The sequence below is a fragment of the Zophobas morio genome, unplaced genomic scaffold, assembly GCF_036711695.1.
Source record: "Zophobas morio isolate AGI-343-1 ecotype UQ-CSIRO unplaced genomic scaffold, CSIRO_AGI_Zmor_V1 ptg000267l, whole genome shotgun sequence".
Taxonomy (NCBI): Eukaryota; Metazoa; Arthropoda; class Insecta; order Coleoptera; family Tenebrionidae; genus Zophobas; species Zophobas morio.
The window spans coordinates 43,068-56,573 of record NW_026972371.1 but is presented as its reverse complement, the minus strand read 5'-3'; the positions used below and the strand labels follow the sequence as shown (position 1 = coordinate 56,573).

General features: G+C 21.7%; 2 long non-coding RNA genes across 2 annotated transcripts; both read right to left on the bottom strand.

Moving 5' to 3' along the window:
- Window positions 1-118: 118 nt before the first annotated feature.
- Window positions 119-3,077, bottom strand: LOC135119502 (uncharacterized). Its single transcript, XR_010278249.1, has 5 exons — window positions 2,982-3,077; window positions 1,706-1,748; window positions 1,506-1,586; window positions 975-1,025; window positions 119-178 (listed from the first exon to the last, which is right to left on the bottom strand). It is a non-coding gene; the product is annotated as an uncharacterized LOC135119502 (long non-coding RNA).
- A 3,004-nt stretch (window positions 3,078-6,081) lies between these two features.
- LOC135119495 (uncharacterized) lies at window positions 6,082-7,674 on the bottom strand. Its single transcript, XR_010278244.1, has 5 exons — window positions 7,573-7,674; window positions 7,457-7,511; window positions 7,319-7,394; window positions 7,163-7,211; window positions 6,082-6,206 (listed from the first exon to the last, which is right to left on the bottom strand). It is a non-coding gene; the product is annotated as an uncharacterized LOC135119495 (long non-coding RNA).
- Between the last annotated feature and the right edge of the window lie 5,832 nt (window positions 7,675-13,506).

Here is a 13,506-nt window from a genome sequence, read left to right as displayed (position 1 = left end):
AAAACTCATTATATTTCTTAAACAGAAGCAATTTCAGGTTATAACAGGAAAAAAAAAGCTTAAAGGCATAAGTATAGTATGAAAATTATACTTTATATAAATAATTACCTTTTAATGTCTATTCTAATTTCACTAAAAGCAGTTTCATTTCTTGTTTTAGTGGGAACGAAGCCTTCAACTAACGCAAATAAATTATAAATTATAAGATTAAACTTTAAGCCAAAAATTATATAATTATTATATAATATTAAAGTTTATATATGAAAAAGTTAATAAAGTAATACGATTGCATGTTTTTATTATTAATACAAACACTTTATAATACTATATTACGAAATTTAAAATAAAAATAAAAGTTAAACCTAAAATTTCTGAAGTTATGTTTTACTAATTCATTTTATTATTATAAAAAAATTTCTTAACCATTAACTAACTTTTTTATTAAAAAATTTACAATTTACTACTTTTTTTGTTTACAAAAAAGAAGGTAAAATTTTAATTTAAATTAAAGTTTATAAATTTTTTCACTTAATTTCTTTATATAAACTTCAAGTAAAAATTTTTTTTTTAATTATAAAATAAAATTTTGTTAGTCGTACTTTTAAAATCATTTTATGAACTAAAGAAAAACCTTTAAAATTTCTATTTTTTCTACAAAAATAACTCTAACGGCTTCCTCAACCAAAAAATAAACGCAAGTTTTTATAATTATTTATTATATTGTTACATATAAATTTTAGATTTTTTTAATTTTTTAATAAAACATTTATTGTATTTAAATTCAAGTTATACAATATTTCGTAAAAAGCTTAAGTTTGGAATAAATAATACTTTAAATCATTATAAAAAACTTTTTCAAGTAATAATCAAAATTTATGTTTTGTATATATTTTTATAAATTTAAATATAAAAGTATAATTATTACAATATTAATAGTATAATATTATTATAATAATAATATATAAAAGAGCTACCAAACTTTGGGTTTTCCAAATCTTTAACGACGGACTTTACTGAAACGTTATCTGCAGTATTAAGATTGTTTTACTTAAAAGTTTGTTATACATATATATTTCTTATAATAAATAAAAATTAAAAATTTTTTCAATAAAATTTTACATATTGCGTAGCGCTATTAAAAATTGTAATGTTATTTATTATTATTATTAATCGCGTTTTATAATTCTCTCATAAATAATATTATAAACTCCTTATAAATATTGAATTTTTTCCAGTAACGCAAAAGAAAACTACTAATCATTATAATTTAAGAAAATATAATCGTTATATTATAAAAAACATAAACAACAAAGTAAATACTTTTATAAAAACTAATTATATATTAAAAGTATTCACTCAACAACTTTACATTCTAAAAATAAAAAATAAGAAAATTTAATAAAATATTAATTAGTGAAAAAAATGATAATAAACTTTATTTTCTCTAAAGCTTTTTAAAAACTATAAAGATATAGAAGTAAGAAGATATATTTTTAAGCAGTTACCAGAGTCAATTATTAATTGTAGCTCTCCATTATAATTCGCTTTTATAATAATATTGTTACTCAAAACTTTCATTCGATCAACTTTATAATAATAAAAAAATAATAATAGTAATAATAATTTATAATAATAATAAAAATAATATTTAAGAAATCATTATAAAATAATTTAGAAGCTAAAAAAAAGTTATTAACAGGCCAACCGAGATTTTTCAAAATTTTTAATGACGGTAAAAAAATGTTGACCTAAATAAATTATTTTAATGAATTTTTTAAAAGTTAATAAATGTCTTCTATTTTCTAAAAATGACAAAAAAAATTTATGCAAGTATAAAGAATTGTTATTAAATATTTTTTTTTAAAAATGTATTACAAACTTTTTTTAAAATTTTGTAAACATGAAATTTAATAAATTTTATGATAGCAAAAAAAAATAATCAAAACAGCACATAATATTTTATAATTATATTATATATATTTAAAAACGCGATACTCGCGTCGAAATTTATAATAAAGGCACTTTTTTGAATTTATTTTTATAAAGTTTTAGTAAAAATAAAGAATACATTCGATCAGTAATAAGTATTATTAATTCTTTTTCTCTAAATAAAAAAAATTATTGCAATACTTTTTAATATAAAGTTCAAGTAAATATTAAAAATAATAAAGTAAATCGCGAATAAAATAAAGTATGTCAATATTTTTAAGTTAAAAAGTTAAGGTATATAATAATTTTTACTTTACAGAAGTAAATAAATAATTTATTTCTAAGAGTTCAATTCTTTTCGAGCAAAATATTAAAGTATAATTAAATTTTTTTTATAAAAATAATAAAGTAAACCAGCAAAAATTGTATATCATTTTTGTATAAAAAGTTGAAGTAAATATAATTAAGTTTTATATTATTAAAATTATAAAATACTATTAAAATGCGTAAATTATTAAGTCTTACTTTAACATAATTATTAAGTAAATTACTAGGACAAAACATAAATCATTATTATTTAAAAAGTTAATGTAAAATATAATTATGTTTTGTTTTATAATAATTATTACGAAAAATTCTATTAAAATGTTTAAGTTAAAAATTTAAAGCAAATTAAAAATAAGAATATTTTTATAAGATAATTAAGTAAATTTCTAAAAAAAAATTTCATTTTTATTTAAAAAGTTTAAATAAAATTACAAAGTTCTACTTTATTTTAAAAATTAAGTAAATCACTATTAAAAAAATATAAATTATCTACAAGTTAGAAATTTTAAGAAAAGTATTTAAATTTTACTTTATTTTAATAAAGTAAATTGCATTTAAACTATTAATATATTATTATAAAAAGTTTAATATATTTTTATTTACTATTAAAATTTTGAATAATATAGCTTTTAACTTTTCTTATAAGTGATATATAATTATAATTAACTTAGAAAAATTACTTAGTAAACCACTATTAGATATATCTATATAAAAGCTCTTCATACGTCTGGCTCTGGGAGTGTTGGCTCCGTATACTCTTCCGTTTGAGAATGTGGAAGAATCTGGCACGGGACTTCTTGGAGTATATTTCTAAGTAGATGATTCAATGAACTCTATGGTAATGCAAGTTAGGAATACATATTTATATAAAAGTAAAAGAAAAAAGACAACAAATTTTTATGTAAAACTAAAATTTTTCAAAAGCTTATAAAGAAGTTTTTAAAAAATATATAATAAAAAAGTAGTATGTCCAATAAATCATAATTTTTTTATATTTTGTAAAAAAACTAAAAATTCTTACCGTAATTTTTTATTTAATACTATAAATATATTATAAAGTAAAATAAATATAATAATTAAATATTTATATAAAAAATATAAAATATAAAATATTTATTATAGTTTAAAACTTTTAAAAAGTAAATAATGGAGGTGTAAAAGAATAGTTAAGAGGGAGGAATTAACAAAAACATATAATAATAATGTTTAATAATATAATTTTTCTTTTTAATTGTATATACAATCAAAATTGCTTTTATTATATAAATTAATACTAACTTAAAAATAAATAAAGATTGAATTTATTTGTAAAAAAAAAAATTATAAAAATCGTAAATTATAAAAAAATATTTATTTTTTATAAATCCGTATATAAATAATAAACAGAATTTTACTATAATAACGGTAGCAAAGAAATTGATTAAAAAAAGAAAAATGAAAAAGTTATCAACGTTTTACAGTTTTTATGTTATAAAGTTAATATATAAAAAATATAAGCCAGTCAATAATATAATAATAAAAAGAGATTAATAATTAGTAAAATATATTATTTTAAAAGTTTTACATTTTTATTACTTTATGAAAACAGAAAAATTAATATTAAGCAAATCAAATATGTAATAGTACAACTTTTATACTTATAAATAAAATTTTAATAAAAATAAAAGTAAGAAATTATTTATAATGTTTAAGTATTTTTTATTTATTTTATTTTACTATTATTTGACATAAATAAATAACTAATTGTTTTAAAAATTATAATTTTATAAAATTTTTATTATTATTTTCGACTAATTCTTATTTTCTATAATTATTTATATAATATATAAATAGATAACGCTTTAAAAAAAATTATTACCTAAAATTCATATAAATTAGTTGTCTTATAACGCTCTATTATATTAAATAAATAAAAATTTTATTCACAAATATGCTGAATTTATTTTTTTTCCTTACTATCATTAACAAATAAAACACTATTACAAATAAATTCTAATTAGTTTAAGAAAATAATAAATGAAAAGATTAATATTTAAAATTTCAATTTTTTATTAAAATATATATATTTTATAATATTATTATTAGTATTAAGTAAGAAATCTTTAAAAAATTAAATGGTACATAGAAATTCTAATAAGTTTAAAAATAGGTGATAAGATTCTCATCATACCTTTATAATAAAAATACTCTTATTTTAGATATTAAATTTATTTAATAAAACTTTTATTACCTATAAATCCAAATAAGTTAAAAAAACTATTAGATTTTCATAATTCTTTTTAATTTATAAATAAAATAAAAATGCAGTAATTCCTCTTAAGAGTAAAAATTTAAACAGCGTATTAACGCTAACGCCTTCAAAATGCGGAAGTTTTTATAGTTAGCAAACTGGTTAGCATAAGAACTTTTTTAGAATCCATAAAATTTATAATAAAGAAGAAATTAGTATTAATATAAAATACTTATTACATAAAATAATTAATTATTACATATTTAATAAAAAATAAATTATAAAATAAAAGTTCCTTTAAGTAGAGAGAGCGTATATAATAGAAGTCTTCAAATGATTAAAAAAAAGTTAAAATAATAAAGAGAAGATCACATAAAAATAATTGAAAAAAAATAAAGGAAAATTTCTTTAAAGGTTTGAAAAAATAACATTATAAGAAATCACGTAGTACATAAGAATTATTTATAATTTAAATTAATTAATAATAATTTTAAATTCTTTAATGATATAAAAATTAATTTTTTTTTAAAGCTTAAAAAAAAAGAACTCATAAAATAGAAAAAGTTAAACAAATTAAACATAAAAAATTCTTTTTAATAATTAAAATTTAACAGCATTATAAAACTAAAAGTAAGAAAAGAAGAATTAAAATAAATTAAGAAAAACTAAAAATAAAATAATAAAATTATCTTAAAAAAATTATCTTGTTTAAATTTGAATTAATAATATATAATAGAAAAATAGAATTTAAAAAAAATATTTTGCTGGCATGAAGTAAAGATTTTTATAATACTAAAAAAAGGAAAATCACAAAAATAAGAATTTTAATAAAAATAAAATTAAAAAAATATATTTTAGGATTGGAAGAAAAATTAAATTTAAAAAAGAATTTTTTATATAAAAAAGTTTTTTTTTAAAGCGGAAAGAATTAAAGAATTTAAATAATTCATATACAAAAACAGAAAAAAATCTTTTCGATGAGCATATTATTAAAACTAAAAATAAAAAAAAAAATATTTACTCGCATAAAAGTTAATAACTTTAGTAAAATCAAAAAAAAAAGTAAATATTAGAAAAGCGAATTTTAATGAAATATATTCTTTATTTAAATTTATTAAAAATATATAGTAAATATACATTTTATATAAAATTATTATTATTAGTTATTTTTATTATTAAAGAGAATTTAGTTAGTAGTTTTTATTAAAATATTTCTTTTATAGGAGAACTTTTTAAAACTCAATTAATCTTCTATAATAATTTTTTAAAACTTTTCCAATTACTATTATTGTATTAACAGATATTAGTTTTTATTAAATTTATAATATTTTTAATGTTTTTATTTTTTAATTATTAAAATACTTATATGAAAATTTTTAAAGCTCAAAATAAATATTCTATAATATCTTTAAAAACTTTTATAGTATAACTAAAAATATACTATATTTATTAGTTATTTACATTAAATAGCTAGTTTTCATTACTTTTTTATTATTGATAAATTTCTTATTTTATTTGAAAAATTCTAAAACTTTCGAAAAGAATTAAAGAATTTAAATAATTTTAAAAAATAACATAAAAATAAAGGCCTTTTCGATGATCAAAGAAATGTACGGCTGCTGTTGACGTTTACTTAGACGCATAACAAGGGAAACGCAATTCGTCAGAGAAGTGCGAAGTGCTCTCAGCAGCATCTCAAAATTAAATTTAAACAGAATTTCTAAATTTTATAATGAAACAGTAGAACTTCTGGGTTTTCATAAATAACAACATTTTTATAATATTAAAATTAAACAATATATATAAGAATAAAATGTTTAATTCCTTGGCATTAAAATTTAAATTTTTTTAAAAATATAAAAATAATTTATATAGATTAAAACAAAATTAAAAATTAAAAAATTTATTAAATCGGTAACTAACAAAAGAAGATTTTCATATTAATAATTAAACAAATTTACAATTTCTTTAAAAAAGGTAAACACTTCGTTAACAGTAAAACTTACGCTTTTGGTGAAAATTAAAAAAAAATACTTAAACAATAATTTTTTTAACAAATAAACATTTAATATTAATTTCAAACAAAGTTTATAAATTCATTAAAAAAATATTGATTACTTTATTAACAGTAAAACATGTTTTTTTAAAAAAATTGAAATTCAATTTATATATACATACAAATTCCTTTTCCTAAGAAATAACAAAGTTATCCACGTTATAATAATACAGTTAATACTTCGTTAACAGTAAAACTTATTCTTTTTAAACGAAATTGAAAATAATTTCGTGGAGTATATAAATTTAATTTATTTAACATTTTAACGAATTATGTTTTCTTTTAAAAATCTTCCATTATAAAATTTAAAAAACAGCCTCCTTATATTCACAATGGCTACATTTTCAATCAAATGAGTTTAATGTCCATTATTCTGTCTCTTAAAATAGTGTAGAAAAATAATTTTTTAAACAAGTATTTGCAAGAGAGCAAATGTGCTTAATTAAATTATTAGAATTACTAATTTTTAATTAATTTTTTTACAAAATTATTTAATTTTAATGATAATAGCTATTAGTATACACTTAAAAAATTATAATGATTAAATTTAAATTAATTTTTATAATTAACATCTCCATTAGACTGATAATTTTTTATATAAACATATATACAAGAAAAACCGTTATTTGGATGCTTACTCTCCAGAAGGACATCGCAAAAAATAACTTTCTATATAGAATATATAATAGCTGTAAAAAAAATTGTTATCTTTGAAAACAATTACTTAAAAAAAATTAAGATTAGACGCAGTATATAACTAAATAAAACTCAGCTACCGTTTCCATCTCCGACCAGATTTTAACTTGGCCGTCTGCAATATCTCGGGCGTGCAAAATAAAATATAATTTCTCTCTGAGAAGTAATTAATTATAACTTAAAAAATATTGAGTCAACCTTATTAAAAATATTTAAACCTGCTGAATCGCATAACGCCTTCCCTACTTATTCTTGAAAGCGTATATATAATCCCTTCAAAAGTCATACCAAATATTTAAATAAAGCTCAAATTCAAAAGTTAGTAGCAACATACGAAAAAACTTGCTAACGGCGCTGTGATCAGGCAAAGTTACTTTCATGCGCATAATAAAAGATGCACGAACAAAAAGTATATTTAGTGTGTTCAGCGAACCTTTTTTTTTTACTCCTTTAAGTACACTTTAATTTCAGTAAAGCAAATTAATAAAAAATTTATTGTTTAATAATTTAGTGAAATTAGAAAAATGTTGAAGAAAACGTTTCAAGAAAAAAAAATTTGGAAATTCCCAAATTGTTTAAGAAAAACCTTAGTACGCTTGCTGTAAACCCACAATATACAGAAATTGTATAAATAATTCCTATTATTAACTATAAAAATTACTGATAATACTATAAATTTGCTATTTTCGACTTTTTAAGATGTATATAATTTAATATAATGGAAACTCAGAAGGGCCTGCAAATCAGAGCTCGTTACTCTTCGTGATTGGGGTGCGGTAGGAACGTGTTTCGTTAGTTCTTTAACTTAAATCATGAATATTGTATTTTATACTATACCTATGTTTTTAAATATTAAAGCCTGTAAAATCAACCTTTATAAATTATTTAAATGTAGAATTTTTTTACCTTTACTTATGTTCAAGTAATATTTTTAGGGTTTTTAAAAACTATTGCAATTATAAACTTACTTTTTTACGAACTAGGGGTTTTAAAAAAAAAAGCTGTTGTAAATAACTAAATACAATGCTTTTAAATTTATGTTTGTCATTTGAAACAACCTGATAAGAAAAATTACTTTAAAGTACTTTGTTGAAAATAATTTAATTTTATTAAAAAACACATTTGACTACAGCATTACTAATTTTAGTAGGCCCATCAAAGCCATGTTTTTAGTTTACTAACAGCTAAAATTCAGCGGAGGCCACTGTATATACTCTCGCAGGTTAGCCTTCTTTGCTTCCAGCGTCCGGCAATCAAGTGCGGGCCCAGAAGAAAGAGCTCTCCTAATTAAATCTGGAGAACATAAAAACTAATATGTATGGATTTGTAAAAACAGAGACAGGAGTAATAAACAGAAGAGTTAAAAACACAATAGGAGTGACAACCGACATTCTCTATGTTTATTTTTTCAAATATATCATATAAAATAATCTAAATTATCTAGAATGACTTGTAATACTTTATTAATTGCATTGAGCCTTGATTGTTAAATTCTTCTTCCCAGTTGAGCTTGAGGCTTCTTAGACAGTTATTATTTTCTCTAACCTAGAAGAACTGTAAAAGGGACTTTATACCATATACAATATAATAAAGTTAGTAGGGATAAATTTGATGTACGCCAAGCCCCGGAAACTGGGTAGACATTATGTGTAGCCTAGTAAATACTTTGATTTTAGTAAAGGTAATTAAATTTAATTTTTTTTTAAAAACTGTACCAAAGAAATGTAAGCTACAACACCCTATTTTTGCTCCAAAAATTTTCCTGATGCGATGGTGCAATTTTTAAAAAACCTTTAGCTTCATTCTATTTAAGCTTGTGGTAAATTTGAGTTTCGACATTTTTTATAATATACTTTTCATCTTTAATAGAATTATATACCTTTAAATTTAATTTTTTATAAATTCAAAAACGTTTAAAGAACAAAAAGCTTCAAAACACAAATTAAAAAAATTTAAGCAGTATCCATACGATGCAACAAGGAACACTACCCTAATCGATATCCTCACATTTAAGAACAATAATTAGATTGCATTAAAATGGACATATCAGGAGCGTTTTATAACTAAAAAAACACCTGACATAGTGAAAAAATTTAAAAAGAATTGTGGTAAATGCTTCTGCTCATGTACACTGTATTAAAAACAAGAAATGTATAAACAAATGTAAAAAGGGATATAAAAAACGTTACGCGAACAATAAACAAAATATTAAACCCTTACTATACCGGAGAATTATTTTCCATGACAAATAAAACATTATATATAATAAGAGTGAGCGCAACTTAACATCGCTATGTATGTTTAATGAGAGAGAATATGCCAACTAAATTAGAAAATAACAGAGCTAAATTAGTAAAAATTGATAGTATAATATTTAGAGGAGAATCTCATAAAAAAGCTACTACCTAATATAATGTAAAGATAATGTTCCATGCTGACAATAAAGTTGTCAAAAACAGTAATTGTAACGCATTCTAACAAATGACTAAGGCGTATTGATATAGCGCACCACTTCGTAAAACATGAAATTCAGTGTGTTACAACATAAAAAACATAAGTAAGGCTGACATATTCAAGAAATCATTAATAAAACAAAAACGCGAAAAATCACTAATATTGAAGGATAATGAAAATAATATTATGAAATGTTTTTTTAACATTTGTAGCAATTGAGGGACCGTAGGGTACAACACAACCAAAAAAAATACTATAAAAGGATTATTGTAAAAAAATATATTTTATTTTCTTAAAATTGAAGTTGAAATGTTACGATACTAGTTTCCATTTATTTAGTGAAAATACCATGAAGCTTTATTCTGTTATTTTTGTTATGAAAATAACATTTAATAAAAAATCGATTATTGAGGATAAGGCGATATGTTGTTCCAGATTGACTTATTCTAATTACAAATCGCACCATGTGATAGAATGGTCGAAGGGGTAATTCCAGAAACGTGTGCTAAGTAGCAAATCCTGTGGCTTACAATTTTAAAGGATACTATGACAGATTATTAAATATACCAGGCGAGAGCCGATGGTTTATATGTTGTAGGTGGTGCTAAACTATGAGTTATAGACAGGTCATGAACCCCCCAAACTCGTCTTGGCGAAATTTATGGCTACTTATGAGCTGAGTTAGAAAAAGCTCATACCCATCTTGACAAATTGAAAAATAAAAAAAAGGGAATGAAAACAATTACATGATAAAAAAGTGGATAAAGGGAAGTTTCTTTGTGAATGCAGGGAAAAAATGTGGTAGTAAACTAGGCAGTGAGACTTAGAAGCAAAAACTTGCTAATAGGGATATAAATTTTTTAAAGCTCTGAGATTGTTATTACCCAAGCGCTCTGGGTTTAGATAATTTAGCAGCCAGAAGCCTACTACCGAGGTTTAAAGTGAATTAATAAAAGCTTTTTAGAAAAGCATGGTAAAAACTGGATATTTAAATAAACTTAAAAAATCGTATAGTACAGTAGAGATAAAATGTTATAGAACTTTCTTTAAAATACTTTTAACACGTTTAACTCTAAAAAGAAAAAAAAAAGTTTAATAAAAGAAGTGCTTTAAAACAGCTGTGTTTATATGATTTTAAAGCTTATTAAGGTTTAAATTTAGTATTTCAACAATTGCAAGCTTAAATGGAATTAGTAAGAATGGGCGGGTATACGTGCACGGAAGGTTCTCGAGTGTTCTAATATGTTTTGTAGCCCATGCTTAAGTATTCATAACTATTTGAATGCCTTGCAAGTACTGATTGTCTGTGCCAAAGCACTAGTGCTTATTTGTATAAATGTCAAGTGAACAACGCAATTACTACTAATAAATAGCTATATTAGCCTTTACTACCTTTTATTGACGCCATAGTTTTATACTATCCGAGAAGAAAAAGAATATTCTTAAAAAAGAAATTTTTTTTATTGGGTAAACTTGTACGTCTGTAGACTATTTCGTCGTTATTATTACTATGTTTAAATCTAAATCACTTACAAGTTTGCCTGAATCTAATCATGTCCCGAGCTAGTTGTTACCTTCATTATATGATATTACGTCACAAGATACTTAGCCCGGCTAGCCCTTCTATAAATATCACTTGAGTTAATAGTTTGTTGCATGACCTTTAAATTAATTAATTTTTTGTTTATTTTGATACAAATATATCGGGAATTCTTTCATTTTCTGTAAGAAATAAGTTTAAATAGTTTTAAAGGAACCTCAAACCAAATTATGTAACCACTGGTTCTTATACAGTATTAATAACTACAAAATATATATTATGGACAGCAGGTTGTTAGATCTTTATAGCCTAATTCTTTGAAGTTCTTTTGAAATGTAAAGGTTAAATAATTATAAATACTTGGGATTTTAAAAATAAAGCGGCAAAGGCTTATTTGAAATACTAGCACAAATTATAGAATAATTCAAAGAGATTTTTACTTTTTACACAGAATTAACTTCTTTTCTTTAGTAGCATACCTTAAAAACTTGGCGGCCAGTATAGTGTATAAAGTTGATAATATAAATAAATCTTTTTTTTGTTTGTGTTTAAATAATATGCGAAGTTTGAAAACTGCGCAAAAGTTTTTGAAATGTAAAAAATTTAAGGAGAGGTTCAAAATATTGCTAAAGAATTAGCTGATGAGTATAAAGTGACAGCGGTGTGGCCATATTATATTGATTTCACTATAAGTTAAAAAAAAATTTAATGATCTGAATTTGACAACGTTTTAACAGACCTGCAGACGTTTTACATGAAATAAAGGAAAATATAGATTACGCGAAAAACTTCAAATTCGAGAGATGAGTTTTGATAGGCCTCAGTTAAAAAATTGGAGTAACGCTTTCAAAAAAAAAGTTGTGGCAAGTTAATACTGGTGTAAAACTCAAAAATTTATTAAATAATTTTATTTTCTTGCTGGTATATGCTAAACCCTCTGAAAATGTTTTAAATAAAGGTGTTGTCAATTATGTAAATTTGAACAAATCTTTATAGAATTAATATTATAATCGGTTTTCGATTATGAAAAGAAGTTGATTTGAAGGGGTACCAACGAGCCAAGCAACGTTACCGCATTCAATAGATATATATATATATATATATATATATATATGTTTTTATACACTAAAGTTTTTAATAATCCTTTCTGTAATAATTAGTAAAAATAAAAGAAAGTATATAGTTTTTATTAAAGCGATAACACGGAATACATAAAAAATTAATTAGTAAAATAGTTACCAAACATAAATTGTTTTTATTTAATTATTTGCTTATCGTTTTGACATACTACAGTCGTTTTATCTGCTGTAACTTAAACTGCTTTGTCGAAATCCCCTCATGAAGAAAGTTGAGGAGGGCGGTTTCGTCTACAAATCTAAGGCGTTTCGGGTCATCTCTCAGGTATATTTAGAAAAAAAAAAAGGAAATTTATAGTATTTTGGCGGTTACTTGCGATCATCAATTTTTTTAAGGGCCAATGACGTTCTTAGTTTTTTCTCCACAATCCTTTTATTTTGGGACTATTAATAGTATTTTGTTCTATTTAGTCTTTTTTTTGCCATCGCTAATTTTTTTTTGTTCTTCGGGAGTGCTAGTATCTTGCCGATTTTTTTTTTTCTGTGCGATATATTACACTGGTATTCTTTGAATTTTGTTTATAAAATATAATTTAAATAAAAGTAGATAAGTTGTTAAGCTTAAGAACGTACGGATAAATTAAAATTATCCACAGAATTTAATTGATATGGTCTATAGTGCCGCTCTCTATTTTATGCTCTATCACTTTTAATTACTATACATTAAAATAATTAAATTTTATGTTTTCTTCACAAAAATAAATATTAATGCATAGATAAATTTAGCTATATTACAAATATTTGATAGTCCAAACCGCTACTATAGAATTATACTATTTACGTAAACACCCTGTAATCTTTAGAAATAAAAATTTAATAAAGGCATTAAAAACGGAGTAAAATATAAACATCGCATGTTCTATAAGTATTATAAGTTTAACAAAACCCAAGGATTCAGGTGATATGAATATGTAGCTCGGGTAGTTGCAACCATAGCAAGTGTTATTAAATAACTTTGGTGGAAATATCGACTTTGCAACTAAAAAAATCTCTTTCAAAACTTATTATAAACTTGCTTTTTATTTTTTTTGTATGGTTGGAAAAAAAACATAAATATTGTCCATTTTAAAAGGGTCCTAAAAAAAGGTAATTAAAAATTTTAAACTAGTTTCACTTCTTTAAAGTGTAAAGTGCGTAG